Consider the following 21,136-nt stretch of genomic DNA (forward strand, 5'->3'; position numbering starts at 1 on the left):
ATAGTCCTAATGAGGTTGACTCTACATGAATGGATTAAATTCACAAGAACGGAATTTTTTTCACAAGGAAAAGAGCGTCCCAGCGGTGTAGGCAGAGATTAATATCTGAGAGTAAGTAGACCACAGACCATTTGACCAATTTTGTTTCAAACATTGTCTCTGAAGAATGATTTCAACAAGCCAGAACAAAATCCATCTTTTTAATCTGTAGTCACACCATGTAAATCAGGCCTTCTACGGAAATGCATCAGGCTGTCAGGAATGACCAGGGATGGATGATACACACATTCTCTGACAGTGCTGCTGAGGGCCAGGCAGGAAGGAGACCTGCGCTCACACCAGCCCACCTGCTGGGGCCAGGCGAGAAAGAGGAAGTGATCCTTGAAGCAAGCTTCAGGCGAAAGTACGACACTGATGCTGCAGGCCCCGAGCCACACGTGGGTCTCCATGTCTTCCAACAATCTTGCTCAGAGAAAACAGGAAAGACCTCAATACACATTTATTGGCCAGCCCAACTTACGTAGTTTTGCCAACCTTGTAATATCCTTAATGCAACACTCTTTCCCGTGAGACATGCATGACAGGACATTTCTGTGATGTAACGGAACTTTCTTGTGTTCTGAAGGGCATAGGGCATTCTTGTGACTCTTCATGGGCATGTCCAGAGTCTCATTCCACTGGTCTGGACATCAGCAGAGCCACTAAAACAATCAACAGAGAACACGCTGTTGAAGCACTTCTCTGGAACGATACAAAGGAGGGGGCTTTACTTTTAAACTCTGTAAGCCCAAGAACAGGATGGGCTGAAAGGAATCTCACTCTTGTAATGCAATAAACCCCATACATTAAATTAGTTACCTCAAGTATAACTTCACAAAGCACAAAATAAATAACACCCACAGTGGTTATACTTTGGACCTACTGTTTAACTGGCAATCATTTTCTTTTTTTTTTAATATTGCTTTACAATGTTGTGTTGGTTTCTGCCAGACATCAACATGAATCAGCCATAGGTATACATATGTTCCCTCCCTTTTGAGCCTCCCTCCCACTTCCCTCCCCACCCCACCCCTCTCACAGTCATTTGTCAACAAGTCTTCAGTAAAAATCCTAGCTATTAGGCTGGGCTTCCCTGGTGGCTCAGATGGTAAAGAATCTGCCTGCAATGCAGGAGACCTGAGTTCAATCCCTAGATCAGAAAGATCCCCTGGAGAAGGAAATGGCAACCCACTCCAGTATTCTTGCCTAGAGAATTCTGTGGACAGAGGAGCCTGGGGGCTACAGTCCATGGAATCGCAAAGAGCCGGACACGACTGAATGACTAACACTTTCACTTTCATATAAGGCTAGGATAATATTTCTGCCTTAGTGTGAACAAAATCTTTTCTCTCTTTTACTATTTTTCTTTTTAATTCAAATTAACTTTACTATTAAATACCACCCCCAAAACTGTTCTAAGCAGTAGAGAATATAGAGTAAGGTAAATGTTACATATACATATACAGAATGCTTTAGACTGGAGTAAAATGGAAAGATTTCCCTACCCATTCCAGCTAGTTCCCGTGAAAATGTGCTAAGAATACTAAAAGGAAGGGAGGGAAGAAGGAATTGATTTGCAGGTCCGCATTTTATCCACCCTGCTTCCCATGTCCCTCCTATGCTAACTTTGCTGGGTTTTGAAACCCTTTCTTTCACCTTATGTCCCTGCTACTGTGGCTCTGCACCCCTACCCACCCCACTCCCCTTGATAGGCACCTAGGTTTGCATTCACTTTCTGTGCTTCGGCTTCAGTACTGTGCATCCAGGACCTGACGTCACCTCTCACTGACCACCCACTTGTGAGACCATGGGATAGAGGCCCCCGAGACCTTACCCCACTGCATCCCTGTGGGACCAGCCAGAAGAGGAGACTCTTTTCCCAGTTCCCATGTGGGGAAAGAACTGGGCAGACTACCAAGTGAGAAGCTCAGTGAGACTAGGGAAGCCAGAAGGTATTGGTCCTGCCTTTCCTAGCCCCACCCAGCTGCATGAATTAGAAGTTTAGACTGTACTACACCTAGCCTGAAATAGTCCCTGGGTCCAGCATACAACCCAAACAACTATTAATAGTATCATCTCTCCAGTACCTCAGATCTAAAGTAAAATAATCTTGCTACCTAAACTCTAGCCTTCCTATTCACCTCAGTCACAGCTTTCTCCCAACTCCCTCTACTACTGCCTTGTTCTATGCTCCAATTCCTGATTCCAAGCAGGTTTCCAGTTGGGCTGGAGTTCTACCTTGATGCCAAATGCCTGCCTGTAGCACTAGCAACATACCTAATTCCTAACAACCCTCTCTCACCCAACATAATTGCCGTCACCTGATAGTTTTGGATCCAGCGGCAATCCAGACTGACCCTTGGTGCCAAAGCACAACCACCACAATGATTCCAGTATCATGAAAGCCAAAAACTCCAGCCTCAACCGTGAGTAGGAATTATTAGGTATTAGCATCAAGCCTCGCCTCCTTGAACCTTGTGAATGACCTCCTGATCTAAACCCTCCACCGCTCTTACCGAGTCTGTTCTCACATCCCTGGCTCTGGCCATTGCTAGCTTCCTCCCCTTTCCTTCATACTATGTCTCCTAGTGAAGCCAGCATGGGTTATAACAAAAACATTCAGAGAACATTGTTGTCCAAGATGGAAAACAGGTTTCAGATTTCATATGTATAGTTTTTCTGAATGATGATAATAAGATCTAGAACTGACTATCATTTAAGTAGAGTCAAGAAATTTGAAGATAAATATGTGGCAAAGGTCTCTGCACAAATGGGGACGTGACAGGGAGAAAGATAATGATTGTGATGTTCAAGTGGTCAGTGGGTAGGGAAACACAGCCTGGAGGTTGGTAGGTGGGGTAAATAGGGCTCTAGGATGGTCTCATTATCTCCAACCCCTGGTGTTACCCCAGTGATTGTGTCACATTATACAGCATAAGAGATTTGCAGATATAGTTAAGTGCTCTAATCAGCTGACCTTAATTTAGAAAGGTTATCCAGATAGGCCAAACCTAATAACATGAGTTCTTTAAAACAGGAGTCCCTAACCTCTTGTTCACAGACTGGCACTGGCCTGTGTCCTTTTAGGAACCCAGATGCATAGCAGGAGGGGAGAAGCAGGCAAGCAAGAGAAGCTTTGTCTGTATTTATACCCACTCCCCATTGCGTGCATTATCACCCGAGCTCAGCCTCCTGTCAGATCAGTGGTGGCATTGCATTCTCATAGGAGAGCAAAACCTAACCCCATTTGAATCTTCCCGAAACCACCACCACCCTCTCCACCCTGAGTCCATGGAAAATTTTTCTTCCACAAAACTGGTACCTGGTGCCCGAAAGGTTGGGGACTTTTGCTTTAAAAACCACTACAATATTGTAAAGTAATTAGCCCCCAACTAAAATAAATAAATTTATTAAAAAAATAAAAAAAACAGAAAGTTTTCTCCAGCTTGGTCCAGAAGAGGAAGTCATAGAGTAGAAAAGCAAGCAGGACACAGTCCACGAGAAGTTCTCTGTTGCTAGCTTGAAAAAAAGGGGAATCACATGAAGGACCAGAAGCAGCCTCTAGGAGATGAGCTGGACCCCTTTCCAATAGCCAGAAAGGAAATAACCTCAGTCTTACAACCACAAATAACTGGATCCTGTTAACACCAAGAATGATCTTGGAAGCGTGTAGTTTCCTCAGAGCCTTCTGAAAAGACCCCAACTCATTCAATACCTCGATTCTGACCTTGTGAGCAGACAACCCAAACAAGTTTACCCAGACTGTGATCTACAGAACTGTAAGTTAATGAATGGGTGTTATTTTAAGCACCAAGTTGGTGGTTATTTGTTACATAGCTGCTGCTGCTGCTGCTAAGTTGCTTCAGTCGTGTCCGACTCTTAGTGACCCCATGGACTGCAGCCTACCAGGCTCCTCCGTCCTTGGGATTTTCCAGGCAAGAGTACTGGAGTGGGCTGCCATTGCCTTCTCCGTGTTACATAGCAATAGCACACTATTACAGTGGGTGACAGTGACAAGGATGGGAAAAGACTCATATGGATAAGTGGCATGAGTATCACAGGGAAGGAAAGGACTTCAAGATATTTAGAAGTGCCACAGGTGATTCCAGTGTGACATCAGTGTTAAAAAACCTTTGTCCTATAGGTTATGTGTTTTACACATAGGTACTACAGGTCCTCACATAGTTGGGATCATCAGTGTACACTAAAATCTGAATATTAATATTAGATACTAAGATGTAGAATGTATTTTTCTCTTGTTACAAATTTTTTACTGTAACCCACTACTTTTTAAGAAACAAAATTAGTTGTATCAAAAGATATTTTGACAAATTTATGCTGTTTAATTAATTTTATTTTAAATACAACTGCGATAGATAACTATGTAGACATATAGATTTATAAAATTAATGAGCTTTCAGCATTTTATCAGTATTTCCTTCTCATCAAAGAGATTTCTATATGTTTCATGAACTGTATATTGGTAAAACAATTTATCATTTGATGATCTTGTTTCTATAACAAATCTAAACTAATTTGGAGACAAATATCACTTCATACATGAATTAAGTCAATTATAAAATTTTTTCATGTAAAATTATGATCACAAGTTGAATGCAAGATTATATTCTGCACTTTTGAGTGGGAATGGAGAGGTTTTCCTTATGATTGTGATATAAGAGAGCATCTGCTTCAATTAAAAAAAATTTTATATCGGTTCATGGTTCCAAATGAACCAAATAAAACCATTATCTCAATGACTTGTAATTTATAGGACTTTTAAATCTCTATAATTAGGCAATGTCAAGGTGCCCTTAGAAATAGCCTGGCATTTCTGAGTAATAAATAATCACTCTGAATTTACTTGCAATTCACTTATTCAGGCAATTTTTCACTAAATTCCCTGTTTTTAGAATTCACTACCTAATTAGGATTTTGTTATTTTCTGACTATGAGGTATAGCTCTTCCCACAAATGTGTAATTTTCTCCTATTAGTCATAGAAGAAAGGACACCTCATTGAGCTTCATAAACATGAATACTTAAAAATGCTAGTTGATTGTAAATGAGAATCTGACTAACCTAAAAAGAGAAATGGGGTTGCAGACATTTTAAAAATGAAGAGAGTTTTATAGCTGGAATAAGAACATGGATAAGGTAACATGGATATGGGAACAAGAAAGGTGAAAGAAGGGGCCAAGTAAAAAGTAAACAAAAAAAGGCCTGAAGAAAATAAAGCAAAATATTATCCTTTGTGCTATGAAAGTGAAAGTGTTAGTTGCTCAGTCATGTTGGACTCTTTGCTAACCCATGGACTGTAGCCCACCAGACTCCTCTGTCCATGGAATTCTCCAGGCAAGAATACTTGAGTGTGTAGCCATTCCCTTCTCTAGAGATCTTTCTGACCCAGGGATTGAACTCAGGTCTCCTGCATTGCAAGCAGACACTTTACCATCTGAGCCACCACAATAAAGCAAGTCAAAAAACCAAAAACCATGAAGATTGAAAAGAGGTTCTGTAAAACTTCCATTTTCAGATAAAAAGACTGTCCTACAGAAAATTCTAAAGCATGTACAAAAGCAACTAGAACCAGTAAGTGAATTTTAACAAGTCATAAGATACAAGGTTAATGTGAAAAATTCAGGGGTATTTCTATACATTCCCTAAATAACAATTCCATTTACAAGATTATCAGAAACAACCTGCATACTGACCACAAATATTGTTGAGAAAAAATTTTAAAGATCTACATAAATGAAGAGATACATTATGGCAGGAGATTAAAAGAATCATTATTAAAATGTCATTTCTCCCTAAATTAATTCATAGATTTAAGGCAATCATAATCCCAAAAGACTCTCTTACAGAACTTTACAAGTCAATTTTAAAATTTACTTGGAAATACAACATTCCTCAATAGCCAAATCAATCTTCAAAAAGAAAAATAAAGCTGGAGGACTTTGACTAGGTAACCTTAAGATGATCAAAAGCTACAGTAATCAAGGCAGAGTGATATTGGCATAAGGACAAACAAGTAGATCAATATATCAGAAAGCAGAATCCGGAAATAGAACACACTTAACCAGTTGGTTGATTTTCAACAAAGAAAACAAGGCAACTTAATGGGATTAAAAAAATACCTCAATAAGTGGTTCTGTGGTAACTAGATACTCATATGATAGAGAGAAAGACAAAAATACATGCAATAAGCACTGAAAAATTTTCGACATCTTTAAAGTGAAGTGAAAGTCACTCAGTCGTGTTGGACTCTTTGTGACCCCATGGACTATACAGTCCATGGAATTCTCCAGGCCAGAACATTGAAGTGGGTAGCCTTTCCCTTCTCCAGGGGATCTTCCCAACCTAGGGATCGAACCCAGGTCTCCCGCATTGCGGGCGGATTCTTTACCAGCTGAGCCACAAGGGAAGCCCTAGGTCATCAAGAAAATGCAAAATAAAACCACTAGAATGAATAAAGTTGAAAAGACTGACAATACCTAATATTGAGGAGGCTGTGAATCAACTAGCGTTCCAGCACATGACTGGTGGGAGTGTAAAATGCTACAGCCACTTTGGAAAGCAATTTGGCATTTTCCTGTCAAGTTAAACACACTCCTACTCTCTGACTCAGCAATCCCACTCCTAAATAATTACCCCCCTCCAAAAAGAAAGATAAAAACACATCCATAAGAAGATTTGTACAGAATCGTCATAGCAGCCCTAACTGGAAATGACCCAAATATCACACGTCAACAGGGAGAATGAACCAATGCAATAAAATACTATTTCTCAATGAGTAGGAAAAAAATTGTTGTAATAGGTACCAACACAGATGAATTTAGAAAACATCCTGAGGGAAGGAAGTCAGACACAAAGGAACATATACTATTTAATCTAATTTATATGAAGTCAAAAAGCAAAACTGATCTGTGATGACAGAAAATCAGAAAGCAGATCGGAAAGATTTCCCTTGAGTGGTGAGGGGTGGACAGGAAAATGGCTTAAGGGAACTTTTTAGACTTTTTAGATCCTGAGAGGTCTTGTTTTAGGTGGTTGTACAATGGATGTGTACAATTGTCAAAATTTCTCACACTGCACACTTTTAAGAGCTATCCATCTTGATGTGAAAGTGAATGTCGCTCAGTCATCTCTGACTCTTTGCGACCCCATGGTCTATACAGACCATGGAATTCTCCAGGCCAGAATACTGGGAATAGTGTAGTGGATATCTTTTCCCTTCTCCAGGGGATCTTCCCAACCCAGGGATCGAATCCAGCTCTCCCGCATTGCAGGCAGATTGTTTAACAGCTGAGCCACGAGGGAAGCCCAAGAATACTGGAGTGGGTAGCCTATACATTCTCCAGCAGATCTTCCCCACCCAGGAATCGAACCGAGGTCTCCAACATTGTAGGTGGATTCTTTACCAACTGAACTAAAGAGCTATGCATCTTATTGTATACAAAGCAAACCTCAATACTCTGCCATACCAACAAAAAGACTGTAAGAAAATATGACAGAATGTCTTGTCACCTTTTGTTAATGTTGGTTAGTGGGTGTATGATAAAGAATTATTCTCTGCATTTTCTTGTGTTTACAAAAACCTCTAAAATATTTTGAAGTTACATTTTAAAAAATCTAAATCACCAATGGAACAAGATAAAAAGCCCAAAGATAAACCCATGCACCTATGGGTATCTTATTTTTGACAAAGGAGGCAAAAATCTATAATGGGGCAAAGATAGACTCTTCAATAGTGGTGCTGGGAAAACTGGACAGCTACATGTAAAAGAATGAAATTAGAACACTTCCTAACACAATACACAAAGATAAACTCAAAATGGACAAAAGACCTAAATTTAAGACCAGAAACTAAATATAGGTAGAACATTCTATGACATAAATCACAGCAAGATCCTCCATGACCCACCTCCTAGAGCAATGGAAGTAAAAAAAACAAAACTAAATAAGTGGGACCTAATTAAACTTAAAAGCTTTTGCATAGCAAAGGAAACTATAAACAAGGTGAGAAGACAACCTCAGAAGGGGAGAAAATTATAGCAAATGAAACAATTGACAAAGTATTAATTTCCGAAATATACAAGCAACTCATACAAGTCAACACCAGAAAAATAAACAACTCAATCAAAGTGGGGAAAAGACCTAAACAGACGTTTCTCCAAAGAAGACATACAGATGGCTAACAAACACACGAAAAAATGCTTAACACCACTCATTATTAGAGAAATGCAAATCAAAACTACAATGATATCATTTGACATCGGTCAGAATGTGAAAGCGAAAGTAGCTCAGTCGTGTCCAACTCTTTGTGACCCCATAGACTATACAGTCCATGGAATTCTCTAGGACAGAACACTGCAGTGGGTAGCCTTCCCTTCTCCAGGGGATCTTCCCGACCCAGGGATTGAACTCAGGTCTCTTGCATTGCAGGTGGATTCTTTACCAGCTGAGCCACAAGGGAAGCCCAAGAATACTGGAGTGGGTAGCCTATCCCTTCTGCAGTGGATCTTCTGACCCAGGAATCAAACCAGGCCGATCAGAATAGCCATCATCAAAAAGTCTATAAACAATAAATGCTAGAGAGAGGTTGTGGAGAAAAGGGAACCCTCTTTCACTGTTGGAAATGTAAACTGACACAGCCACTATAGAATACAATATGAAAATTTCTTTAAAAAACTAGGAATAAAACCACCATATGACCTAGCAATACCACTACTAGGTATATACCCTGAAGAAACCAAAATTGAAAGAGACACACATACCCCGATGTTCATGCAGCTCTATTTACAATAGCTAGAACACAGAAGCAACCTAAATGTCCGTCAACAGATGAATGAATAAAGCAGCTGTGGTACACATATACAGTGGAATATTACTCAGCCAGGATTCCTGAGTAGCTCAAATAGTAAAAAGTCTGCCTGCAATGCGGGAAACCTGGGTTCAGTCCCTGGATTGGAAAGATCCCTGGAGAAGGGCATGGCAACACACTCTAGTATTCTTGCCTGGAGAATTCTATGGACAGAGGACCTTGCATGCTACAGCCCATGGGGGTTGCAAAGAGTCAGACAACTGAGCACCATTATTTTTTTTGTTACTCAGTCATAAAATGGGACACATTTGAGTCAGTTCTAATGAAGTGGATGAACCTGGAGCCTATTGCCTATTATACAGAGTGAAGTAAGTCAGAAAGTGAAAAACAAATATTGTATACTAAAGCATATACATGGAATCTAGAAATATGGTACTAATGAAATTATTTGCAGGGCAGCAATGGAGACACAAACATAGAGAACAGACTTATGGGCATGGCAGGAGGGAGGAAGGAGAGAGTAGGATATATGGAGAGAGTAACATAACATTGCCATATATAAAATAGATAGACAATGGAAATTGGCTGTTTGACTCAGGGAACTCAAACCAGGGCTCTGTAACAACCTAGAGGGGTGGGATGGGGAGGATAGTGGGAGGGAGGTTCAAGAGGGAGGTGACATATGTATACCTATGACTGGTACAGGTTGATGTTTGGCAGAAACCAAGATAATTCTATAAAGCAATTATACTTCAATTAAAAAATAAATAAATTTACAATTAAAAGAAATTTAAATCAAATAAGCAACAGTTAGAACTGGACATGGAACAACATACTGGTTCGAAACAGGAAAGTTTATAAGCTATAAATTTATGGACAGAGGACCTTGCGTGCTACAGCCCAAGGTACATCATGAGAAACGCTGGGCTGGAAGAAACACAAGCTGGAATCAAGATTGCCGGGAGAAATATCAGTAACCTCAGATATGCAGATGACACCACCCTTATGGCAGAAAGTGAAGAAGAACTAAAGAACCTCTTGATGAAAGTGAAAGAGGAGAGTGAAAAAGTTGGCTCAAAGCTCAACATTCAGAAAACTAAGATCATGGCATCCAGTCCCATCACTTCATGGCAAATAGATGGGGAAACAGTAGAAACAGTGTCAGACTTTATTTTGGGGGGCTCCAAAATCACTGCTGATGGTGATTGCAGCCATGAAATTAAAACATGCTTACTCCTTGGAAGGAAGGTTATGACCAACCTAGACAGCATATTAAAAAGCAGAGACATTACTTTGTCAACAAAGGTCCGTCTAGTCAAGGCTATGGTTTTTCCAGTGGTCATGTATGGATGTGAGAGTTGGACGGTGAAGAAAGCTGAGCGCCGCAGAATTCATGCTTTTGAACTGTGGTGTTGGAGAAGAGTCTTGAGAGTCCCTTGAACTGCAGGAGATCCAATTACTCCATCCTAAAGGAGATCAGTCCTGGGTGTTCATTGGAAGGACTAATGTTGAAGCTGAAACTCCAATACTTTGGCCACTTCATGCAAAGAGTTGACTCATTGGAAAAGACCCTAATGCTGGGTAGGATTGGGGGCAGGAGGAGAAGGGGATGACAGAGGGTGAGATGGTTTGATGGCATCACCAACTCGATGGACATGGGTTTGAGTAGACTCCAGGAGTTGGTGATGGACAGGGAGGCCTGGCATGCTGTGATTCATGGGGTCGCAAAGAGTCGGACATGACTGAGCAACTGAACTGAAATCAAATAAATACTTTTTTGCTCTTAGAGAGCTATCAAAATAATGCAGGGTCGGACAAGTGGATGACTCTTTGCAATTCATTAAGGTCATTATGACAGCAAAGACTTTATTCTCCTGTTCCTGAGATGCATTGTGTCTGGGACACAAGAGATTGGATCTGAAATGGGAGACGTTCCTGGCGCCTTCATGAACTTACTTTGGGATGTGATTACAGTGACCTAGCACCTGGACTTTTGTTTTGGGTCACCAAAATTTGTAGGAAGCAAATAATAAGCATTTACAAATTTATTTCTTTGAAAATATGTGGCATTTATGTTTGTAGTATAGACTGCGGCTGCTGCTGCTGCTGCTGCTGCTAAGTCGCTTCAGTCGTATCAGACTCTGTGCGACCCCACATACGGCAGCCCACCAGGCTCCTCCATCCATGGGATTTTCCCGGCAAGAGTACTGGAGTGGGGTGCCATTGCCCTCTCCAGTAGTATAGACTCCCTTTCAGTAATTCAGAAACAAGTGAGCTCAATACCTGCAAATCAACTAGCTGCAAATTAACTAGTAAAAATAGGCAGCAGATGGCATCTGCTGATAATAGCGCTGTCTGAAAGCCACGTCACAAATAACACAGGTGACAAATTTGCTTTTCATTCTACTTGTCCTGGGCTCCAAAACTGCTCTGCTCTGAACTCTAAGCTCACACAGAGAATGTTTTTCACTCTAAAACAACTGGGTTCCAACAAGGAAGAGGAACTTCTAAACACCAAAATGACAGCTGGCTATACAGATGGAAGTGTTGGGTTGAGCTAAATGCCAACTTCCCTGTGGTCTGTGGTTGAAGTCACATCAGCAGAATTCTAGATACTCGAGAAACATTGCTTTGACACTTTATGATACCACTTTTCATGAGCTGTACTTTATAGTATTCTATTAGTTTTCCCTGGTGGCTCAGACAGTAAGAATATGCCTGCAATGCGAGAGACCTGGGTTCCCTCCCTGGGTCAGGAAGATCTCCTGGAGAAAGGAATGGCAACCTATTCTAGTACTCTTGCCTGGAGAATCTTATGAACAGACTATAGTCCATGGGGTCACAAAGAGTCGGACATGACTGAACAGCTAACACTTTCACTTTCGCTTGATAATATTCTGTAAGTTTTAGAGATGGCATTGAGGACATCTCCCATATCATGAGGTCCCATGTATGAAGATCTACTGGAAACCCTTCTCTAAGGCCCCAGTGTTGGGGGAAACTAAGCTACTTCTGAACAGTGTGGGATGACACAGGAGACATTCAGCAGACTGTGATCTCTTCTTTGCTTGCCCAGTAAAAAAACTCAGAATGAAATTTGCAATCCAGTTCTGCAGTGTTCCATAAACTTATTGTATGATTTATTTTTATCTATTTATTTTATTATGATATATTACTGCATTCATTTTTAGTTTCCTGAAATCCTTTCTGTAGGAAATAAGATTATAAATAATTAAATTTACAAATTCATCAATCATATGACTATTTTTATTTATTTACATCCATATCTACTTCCAGAAAGGATTTTAAATGTCTCCATCAGGTATATCTAAAGATAAAATTGAAATTCAGATTATATTTACCTCAATTTCATTTTGTTTCATGGAGATACTGCATATGCATAGACCATGTAGATGAATACTTACTGAGATAGCTAAAAGGATGAATAGTAAAACAAATTATTTAATGCACTGGTATAATTTAAAATGTAAATTGGTTTTTTCCCTTAGATAAAACTCAGGACAGGAATAAAGGACATTTTTTTATGGTACCTCTTTGGATGGACAGATAGCACTGAGTACTAGCTACCTTCCAACACCCTGACAGAGTGGAGATCCCCCAGACCTTACTTACGGTGCTCCAGAACATAGGAAGGCCCCCCAGATTGATAAAATTAAATTTCCATCATCCTATAAAAATAGAAGGTTGAAATATAAATTACAGGTTTAGAAAAATAATGTTCTGTCTTGTACAACTTAATTTGTGTCCATATTGAGGCTTATAATATGATGCAAGATGATATTTTCTCCTGTGTTGTTGTTGTTCAGTCGCCCGGTTGTGTCCAACTCTTTGCAACCCCCCGGACTGCAGCACCCCAGGCCTCCCTGTCCCTCACCCTCTCTTGGAGTTTGCCCAAGTTCACATTAATTGCATTGGTGATGACATCTGGCCATCTTACCCTCTGCCGCCCTCTTCTTCTGCCCTCAATCTTTTCCAGCATCAGGGACTTTTTCAGTGAGTCAGCTATTTGCATCAGATGACCAAAATACTGGAACTTCAACTTCAGCATTAGTCCTTCCAGTGAATGTTCAGTGTTGATCTCCCTTAAGATTGACTGATTTGATCTCCTTGCAGTCCAAGGGACTCTCAGGAGTCTTCTCCAGCACCACAGTTCAAAGGCATCAATTCTTTGACATTCTGCCTTCTTTATGGTCCAGCTCTCACAACCATATGTGACCACTGGGAAGACCTGTATAGCTTTGACTATATAGACCTTTGTCAGCAGAGTAATGTCTCTGCTTTTCAAAACACTGTTTAGGTTTGTCATCACTTTCCCGCCAAGAAGCAATTATCTTCTGATTTCATGTCTGCAGTCATAAGATATTTTCTCTATGTACATGCATATGCCCATCTGCATGAATTCATATATGTACAGTATTCTTCTGAGCAAATATTGACAGGGAATATAGAAACCAGCTGGTGTTTAAAACCTGTATTTTACCAAAAAGGAAACTTCCTGTACATTTTCCTGTTAAATTAAACCTGTCATTTTTGTTTGCTTTTATCAAAAACGTAAAGTGGTTCATTCCACATAATACAGTTATTTTAAGGTAAATATTAGGAATATCAGTTGGAACAGTTATTGATATACTATATTTCTCCAAGGAGAAAAATAATTTACTATAACTTCAAAGCATTTTTAAGAAATTTTTCTAATCAATCTTGACCACATATAATAAATAGAGAACAGACATTTTTGTTTTCAGGTGAAAAAGTTGCACTCCAAAATGGCTAAATGATTATTGAAGTTGATATAGTGGGTCTGTGAAAATGGAATGATCAAAATATTCTACATATTGTTTGACCTTGAACATTATTTATTGATTAATATATAGCCTGGTTTTATCATGAGTTATTTCTTCTTTGTCCTTTTTTCATTGTCACTTCCTCTTCTATAAATAGGACCCACTTTTGAATCTCATCTATGGAATATGTAAATTCCTTACTGTGGTGATTGTATATAAATATTCTCCTCTCTCTCCTGAAATCATGAATCTGATAAATTATTCAAAACAGTAGGAACCAATAGTTACGTGTGTGGTTCTCAAGACCCAAGAGCACACATACCACAATTAGAACTACAGCCTATATTCATCAATGAATCCACCCTTTACCAGGTCAGTCATGGCTTTGTCTGTATGCTTCCTACACTAGGTTTGGATCTCTGCCATAAGACTTTCCCATCTTAATTTATGTTATAATTTTCTGCTCACATGAGCATCTCTCTCCTTGGACTGTAAGCTCCTCGAGGGTAGTAACAATCACATCATCTTTGTATTCCCCCTCAGAATCCAGCACAGCTTTATGTAGGACTGACCTATAACAAGTGTGCACTGAGCCAAAACAATATGCAATGTGACCCAAAAGGAGAGTCTGTTTACACAAGGTCTCATTTGCAGTGATTCATTTAGTCATACAACAAGCGGTCCAGCCAAGAATTGGAACCATTCAGGAGCTGTGAAAAGCATCCTACTATTGCCTATTCACATTTTCCTCTCTACTGCCTGTCATGCATCTTAAATGACTGCAGTGCCAAGGCGCTGATGGAGTGCCCTTGCCATTAGCCCATGGCCATCTGTCATGCCAGGCTGCGGATGGCAGCAGGTCGAGGGATCCAGGCAAGGAGCCAGAACCAGGAAACCAGGATACAGACAAGACATGAGGGTCACAACAGTAACAGGGTTGGTCAAAAGTCATTAAACAAATACAAGTCCAAAGGACACTGACAGCAGAGGACAGAGAATGATAAAAGGCTCAACAAGGAACAAATGAGAAATGAGCAAAAGTTGAAGGTCAGTCCAAAGTAGAGGGTTATGATGACCAAATGAAGTTACACATGCAGATATCAGGAATGGAAGAAGGCACCTGTCATGGAAATTTAAAGAACAGTTCCATGACCAGACCCACTCGTGCATGTTGAACTATTATATATATTTTTTATGAACTATATATTTTTGAATAAATCTTGTAATATCTTGTAAAAAGCATTATCTTATTGTACGATAAAATATTAATTTATTAAATTTAAACACTTTCAATAGACCACAATTTTTGCAAATCTATTTTGGATTTTCTTCTATTCTGCATCAAGAGCTTCAAAATAAGAGATACGTGACTGAAGGGGTACCTGAGAGGCCCCATTCCATACATTGCTTTGATCATACTGACAAGCATCCAAGCAAGCAAAATTTAACCCCTAGCTCACTAATACCACATTGGATCTCCTTAACCTGGTTTTTTTCAGGCCCTCCAAAATGCGGCTCCAACCTATTTTTCCAACCTGATTAGCTATCCCCTCAGAGCAAAAGTAAAGGAGAACCCAAGAGTTCCATGAGCTCTGGGTAATTCTGAGTCTTCCCCATCCTCCCTCTGGCCATCAGTAGGAATAAAGAGGGGTACCTCCTGGCAAGACCTCCACCCTTTCCTCCCCTGCCACACTCACAGTCTTCCCACCATCATCTGCCTTGAATCCTGTGAGGCCAACTTCCTTATCCTGTATCCCTATGCACATGTATCAGAGAAGCTGTTTCAGGCCTCCAGATCTAGACTCAATGCCAAAAATCACAATATCCCCCTTCATCATACTGCCTCCTCCTTCCTGATTTTCCATTATCACATTCGACATGAGATATATTTTTCTTATTCCACGGCTATCTTCCTCTACTTGAATAAAGCCTGTACTAGGACAGGAATTTTTGTCTGTTTGGTATTCTGCCGTATCCTCTCTGCTGAGAACAGAGCCTGGGACATCACAGGCACACACACACAAAAAATATTTTCTAATGAACAAGTGAAAAAAATCAGTTTTAACAATCTGCTCTACATCCTGGATGCAAGGAAATATCACATGGTTCCTCCTTCTATTCAAATAGTTCCTCTTCCTACAGCTCAGGGCCCTCCCTTGCTCCTGTCTGCCTCTGCAGACCCTATCTGTCAAGACCCATCTACAATCCCTCCTCTTCTGGAAAGCTTCCTCAGCCCGTTCCAGCCCACAGGTATCTTGTCCTCCCCTGAACCGCCATGGTATTTACTGTCATTTAACCATTAATCATTGTCTTGCCTGTACCAGCTCTGCACACTTATGTAGAAACCACTGTTTATATCTTCTGAGGTTATTTAACTTATCACTTTTAATTTGTCTTCTAAACCAGACTGTACAGTGATAAGAGCAGGAATCTTAATTTTATTCTTCCTTATTTGCCTTGTAGAACCTTCCCACAGTAGAGGAGTTCATCAGGTTATTGTCAAATAAATGATTGAAATAATTTAGAACCAAGCCTTGAAGGAGGAACAAGTACAATTTTCAGTTATCTATTCTAAAGGATGAGAGCTTCTTTTCGTTGTTGTTAATCTTTTAGTGAAAGATAGACTAACAGAAGTATTTCTGAAAAACAGAAAGTATTTCAGACAGAGTGTCATAAGTTAGGAACAGTAGAACCAGTGTGAAAGTAGCACGGAACAGACTTAAGGACTGCAGTAGACTCTGTCTACCCAGCATCCATTTTCTCTCCCTCCTGGCAAACCCTGGCTTTGTTCAGGTCTCCATTCTTTTCTACACAGTCATGTGCTTTAGGGGAAATAACATAAGCCTCATTGCCAGGAACTGAATTCCAAATCTCTAAGTTAAGAGAATCCCACTAACCTTGCCATTAGTTGTTTTAATCATTTGATCCATTTCTGGGCATTTGATACAATTCTAACCAATGAGAACTGAGGCAAAGTCTATTGAGGGACTTTTGGGAAAGACTCCTTGATCTTCAGAAAAAAAAACACAAGGGAAAAACAGCTCCATCTGCTACTGATGAACATTGTTCTATCTGGGTGTAATGGTTGGTGCTGTCGCAGCTATCCTGTGACCAGGCTAGCTTGAGGCCCAAACCAATACACAAAAGAATGGAACCATCAAAAGAGAGGAAAAGCCTGGGTTTTTGATGATGTTTACTAGCTGAATTAAACACCCCAGCAGTCACTCTTCTTTCGGATTTTTGTTAATAAGTTCATAAATTTCTCTTATGTATATTTTTATTGAAGTATAGTTGACTGACAATATTATATTAGTTTCAGGTGCACAACATTGTGATTCAATATTTTTAAATATTGGGGTTATTTTTTAAATATTACAGAATGATCACCACTACAAGTCTAGTTACCATCTGTCACCATATGAAGATATTATACTATTATGACTATATCCCCTCTGCTGTATAGCGTATCCCTGTGACTTATTTATTTTATAACTGAAAGTTCGTACTTCAATCCCTTTCATTTATTTTACCTATCCCCCACCCCTGTGACAGCCACCTATGTGTTTTCTGTATCTCTGTTTCTTTTTGTTGTATCTGTTCATTTTTTTTAGATTCCACATGTAAGTAAAAGCATACAGTATATGTCTTTCTCTAACTTACTTCACTTAGCATAATATCCTCAAGATCCATCCATGTTGTCACAAATGAAAAGATTTTGAAATTTTAAGTTGATTTGAGACAATTTTCAGTTACTGGTGCCATGAGTGTTCTGCATGATGCAATGATTTAAATGTTTGCTCAAAATGAGCTAGGAACAAAAACCTGTAACTGAATATTTATAGCAACCTTAATAATAATAGCAAAAATCTGGAAATAATCCAAATGTCAACCAGGTGGCATACAGTTAAGAAAACTGTGGTGTATATTAATACAATGTAATAATACTCAGTAATAAAAAGGAATAAATTCCTGATACACCCAACAATGTGGATAAATCTCAAAAGCATTATGCTAAGTGAAAGAAGTCAGCCACAGAAGGCTACATGCTATATGATTCCATTTATCTGATATTCTAAAAATGGAAAAATTATGTGTAATGGTTAGTTTTATGTATTAAAAAGCTATAGTAGCAAGTCTTTGGTCAAACATCACTCTAAATTAAAAAATTTTAATTTTGTTATAATAAAATACATTATTGTATAGTAAATGTATTATACAATGTATTATTGTATAATAAAATAATATTATTTATTATGGTAATAAATACATAATACTGTATTATATTGTAAAATATAATAAAATAACATAAAATTTACCATTTTAAACATGTTTAAGTGCACAGTTTAATAGTGTTATGAACATCCACACTGCTGTGCAACCAACTCCAGAAATCTTTTCTTCTTGAAAAACTGAAACTCTATACCTACTTAAACAATAACTCCCCATTACACCTCTCCCCAGCCCCTGGAAACCACAATGTTTTCTTTCAGCTTTCTATGAATTTCACCACTCTCTGTACCTCACATTAGTGGAATCATACAGCATTTATATTTTTGTGACCAGCTTATTTCACTAAGCATAATATCCTCAAGATTCATCCATGACGTAGCATGTCAGAATTTCCTTTTTAATGCTGAATAATAGTCTATAGCTGGGCTGGATGAAGCACAAGCAGGAATCAAGACTGCTGGGAGAAATATTAATAACCTCAGATATGCAGATGACACCACCCTTATGGCAGAAAGTGAAGAACTAAAGAGCCTCTTGATGAAAGTGAAAGAGGAGAGTGAAAAAGTTGGCTTAAAGCTCAACATTCAAAAAACTAAGATCATGGCATCTGGTCCCATCACTTATGGCAAATAGATGAGGAAACAATCCCAACAGTGACAGATTTCATTTTCTTGGGCTCCAAAATCACTGCAGATGGTGACTGCAGTCATGAAATTAAAAGACACTTGCTCCTTGGAAGAAAAGCTATGACCAACCTAGACAGCATATTAAAAAGCAGAGACATTACTTTGCCAACAAAGGTCCATCTAGTCAAAGCTATGGTTTTTCCAGTAGTCATGTATGGATGTGAGAGTTGGACCACAAAAGAAAGCTAAGTGCTGAAGAATTGATGCTTTTGAACCGTGGTGTTGGAGAAGACTCTTGAGAGTCCTTGGATTGAAAGGAGATCAAACCAGTCAATCCTCAAGGAAATCAGTCCTGAATATTCATTGAAAGGACTGATGCTGAAGCTGAAGCTCCAATACTTTGGCCACCTGATGCGAAGAACTGACTCAATGGAAAATATCCCGATGCTTGGAAAGATTGAAGGCAGGAGGAGAAGGGGACAACAGAGGATAAGACGGTGGGATGGCATCACTGACTCAATGGACATGAGTTTTTGAGCAAGCTCTGGGAGTTGGTGATGGACAGGGAAGCCTGGTGTGCTGCAGTCCATGGGGTCACAAAAAGTCAGACACGAATGAGTGACTGAACTGAACTGAACAGAACTGAATAGTCCATTGTATGTGTATACTACATTTTGTTTATCCATTCATCTGTCAGTGGACACTGGGGTTGCTTCCACCTTTTGGCTACTATGAATAATATTCAAGATCCTGCTTTCAATTATTTGGGTTTATATTAAAATTGTGGCATCACATGAAAAAATAATGTAAAATATGTCAATACATTTTATATTGATGACATATTGATTGATATGTTTTATATATTTAGTTAAATAAAGTACCTTATTAAAATACACTTCACCTTTCTTACTTTTTTAAGTAAGGTTTTTTTAAGATTGTGATTAACATTTAAATCAGTGGGCTTTAAGTAAAGCAATCCCTCCATAATGTGAGCGGGCTTCACACAATCAAAGACCTTAAAAGAAAAGACTAAAGAAGAAGAGGAGGAATTCTGCTTCCATACTGCCTTTAGACTTGAGCTGCAAGAGCAGCTCTTCTCTGGGTCTCCAGACCACAGGCTTGCCCTGCAGCCAGCCCCACAATCACATGAGCGCATTAAATCTCTCTAAATCTATGCAGAGAGGGAGAGGTTCCTGTTTCTCTGGTGATCCCTAACTAATACACACAGGGGCAAGAAACAGATGGGTAGTTGCCAGTGGGCAGGATTCAGGAAAACAGATTGACTACAAACAGGCACAAGAAAACTTTTTTGATATGAGGGGAATATTCTAGATCTGCACCATTAACTATAGTAACCACTAGACACGTGTGGCTATTAAGCACTTAAAATGTGACTAGTAGTCTGAATTCAGACATATTATAAGTATAAAAAATCACATCAGATTTCAAAGACTTTGTATGAAAAAATAATGTAAAATGTGTCAATAAATTTTGTATTGATTACATATTGATTGATATGCTTTATATATTTAGTTAAATAAAGTATCTTATTAAAATACACTTCACCTTTCTTAGTTTTTTAATGTGGCTATAAGAAATTTAAGATTACATACATGGTTTATATTATATTTCTACCAGACAATGCTGTTCTGTATTTTGATTGTGACATTAGTTACATGATTGTATACACTAACAAAACTCTGTACTCTAAAAATTTAGAGTGAATTTTGTTGTATATAAATTATAAGTAAATAAATAAAATTTTAAAACATGGGCTAGGAAAAATAGAAACAATTTTATCATATAAAAGATACTATAATATTCATGTTAAGCTCATCCCCACTGTTGGATCTTTGTCCCATGTTCTTCTCTGTCCCCAGAAATTAAATGTTATTCACCTTTTAAGAACTGGCTAAGTCAATCTCATGCATTGCCCCCATTCCAGCTCTTCCCTGACACTCTCTCTTCTAAATTCTTGTTCCACTGAGAGCTGCAGTCTTATTCTTTCTTCATGACATGGAATTTGAGCTTGCTGAGTCAGATACCAGCCATGAGAGGATGAAGGACTTAGGGGCAGGGATTGTGTTCAGAACATGATGAGTTCAAAACTTTAGATCCAGCCAGACTGGTTTTAAGAACCTGGGCTGACAGCCAGTTGCTACAGCGCAGCATCGTAACATTTTCCAGGTGTTTTTTTGTGAATGTTACTTTTGGCTTCCTAGCTGAAGTAAGTTACCTAAAGCCAGGAACTATGTCTTATCCTCCTTGGGCAACCCCTGAGATAACCACTGCCCTTGAGTTTGAAGTGCAAGACTGTTGAGTCTGACACCAAGAGCACCCTTGACTTACTGAAACCTAGTTTTCCAAGGACTCCACATCCCTTATGACCTTCTCAAGGAATACCTATTTATTCTCTCACACCTCATGTACCTGAAGATCACTGGATATGGTTAGTGTCTATTTTATTCCTCATTGCAGCTTCCAGAATCACACTCCCTCATTCTCTTGGGAAAAAAGCCATATGCTTTTAAAGAACATGAGCTTGGTGCCGTTCCACGCTCTCCCTTTCCTCCTCCTTATATTTGAGAATCGCATGGCACATCTCCTCAC

The 21,136-nt window shown here is 39.2% G+C and overlaps 1 long non-coding RNA gene across 1 annotated transcript in view; it reads left to right on the forward strand.

The window, feature by feature from the left end:
* The first annotated feature begins 3,569 nt into the window (after positions 1-3,569).
* Positions 3,570-21,136, forward strand: part of LOC145522061 (uncharacterized) — a 55,084-nt gene continuing 37,517 nt past the window's right edge. Inside the window, exon 1 of the long non-coding RNA XR_014065882.1 lies at positions 3,570-3,818. This is a non-coding gene — a long non-coding RNA (uncharacterized LOC145522061). The remainder of the gene's footprint in view (positions 3,819-21,136) is intronic.

This window comes from Giraffa tippelskirchi, chromosome 9, assembly GCF_054371585.1.
Source record: "Giraffa tippelskirchi isolate mGirTip1 chromosome 9, T2T-mGirTip1v1.2.pri, whole genome shotgun sequence".
NCBI classification, from domain to species: domain Eukaryota; kingdom Metazoa; phylum Chordata; class Mammalia; order Artiodactyla; family Giraffidae; genus Giraffa; species Giraffa tippelskirchi.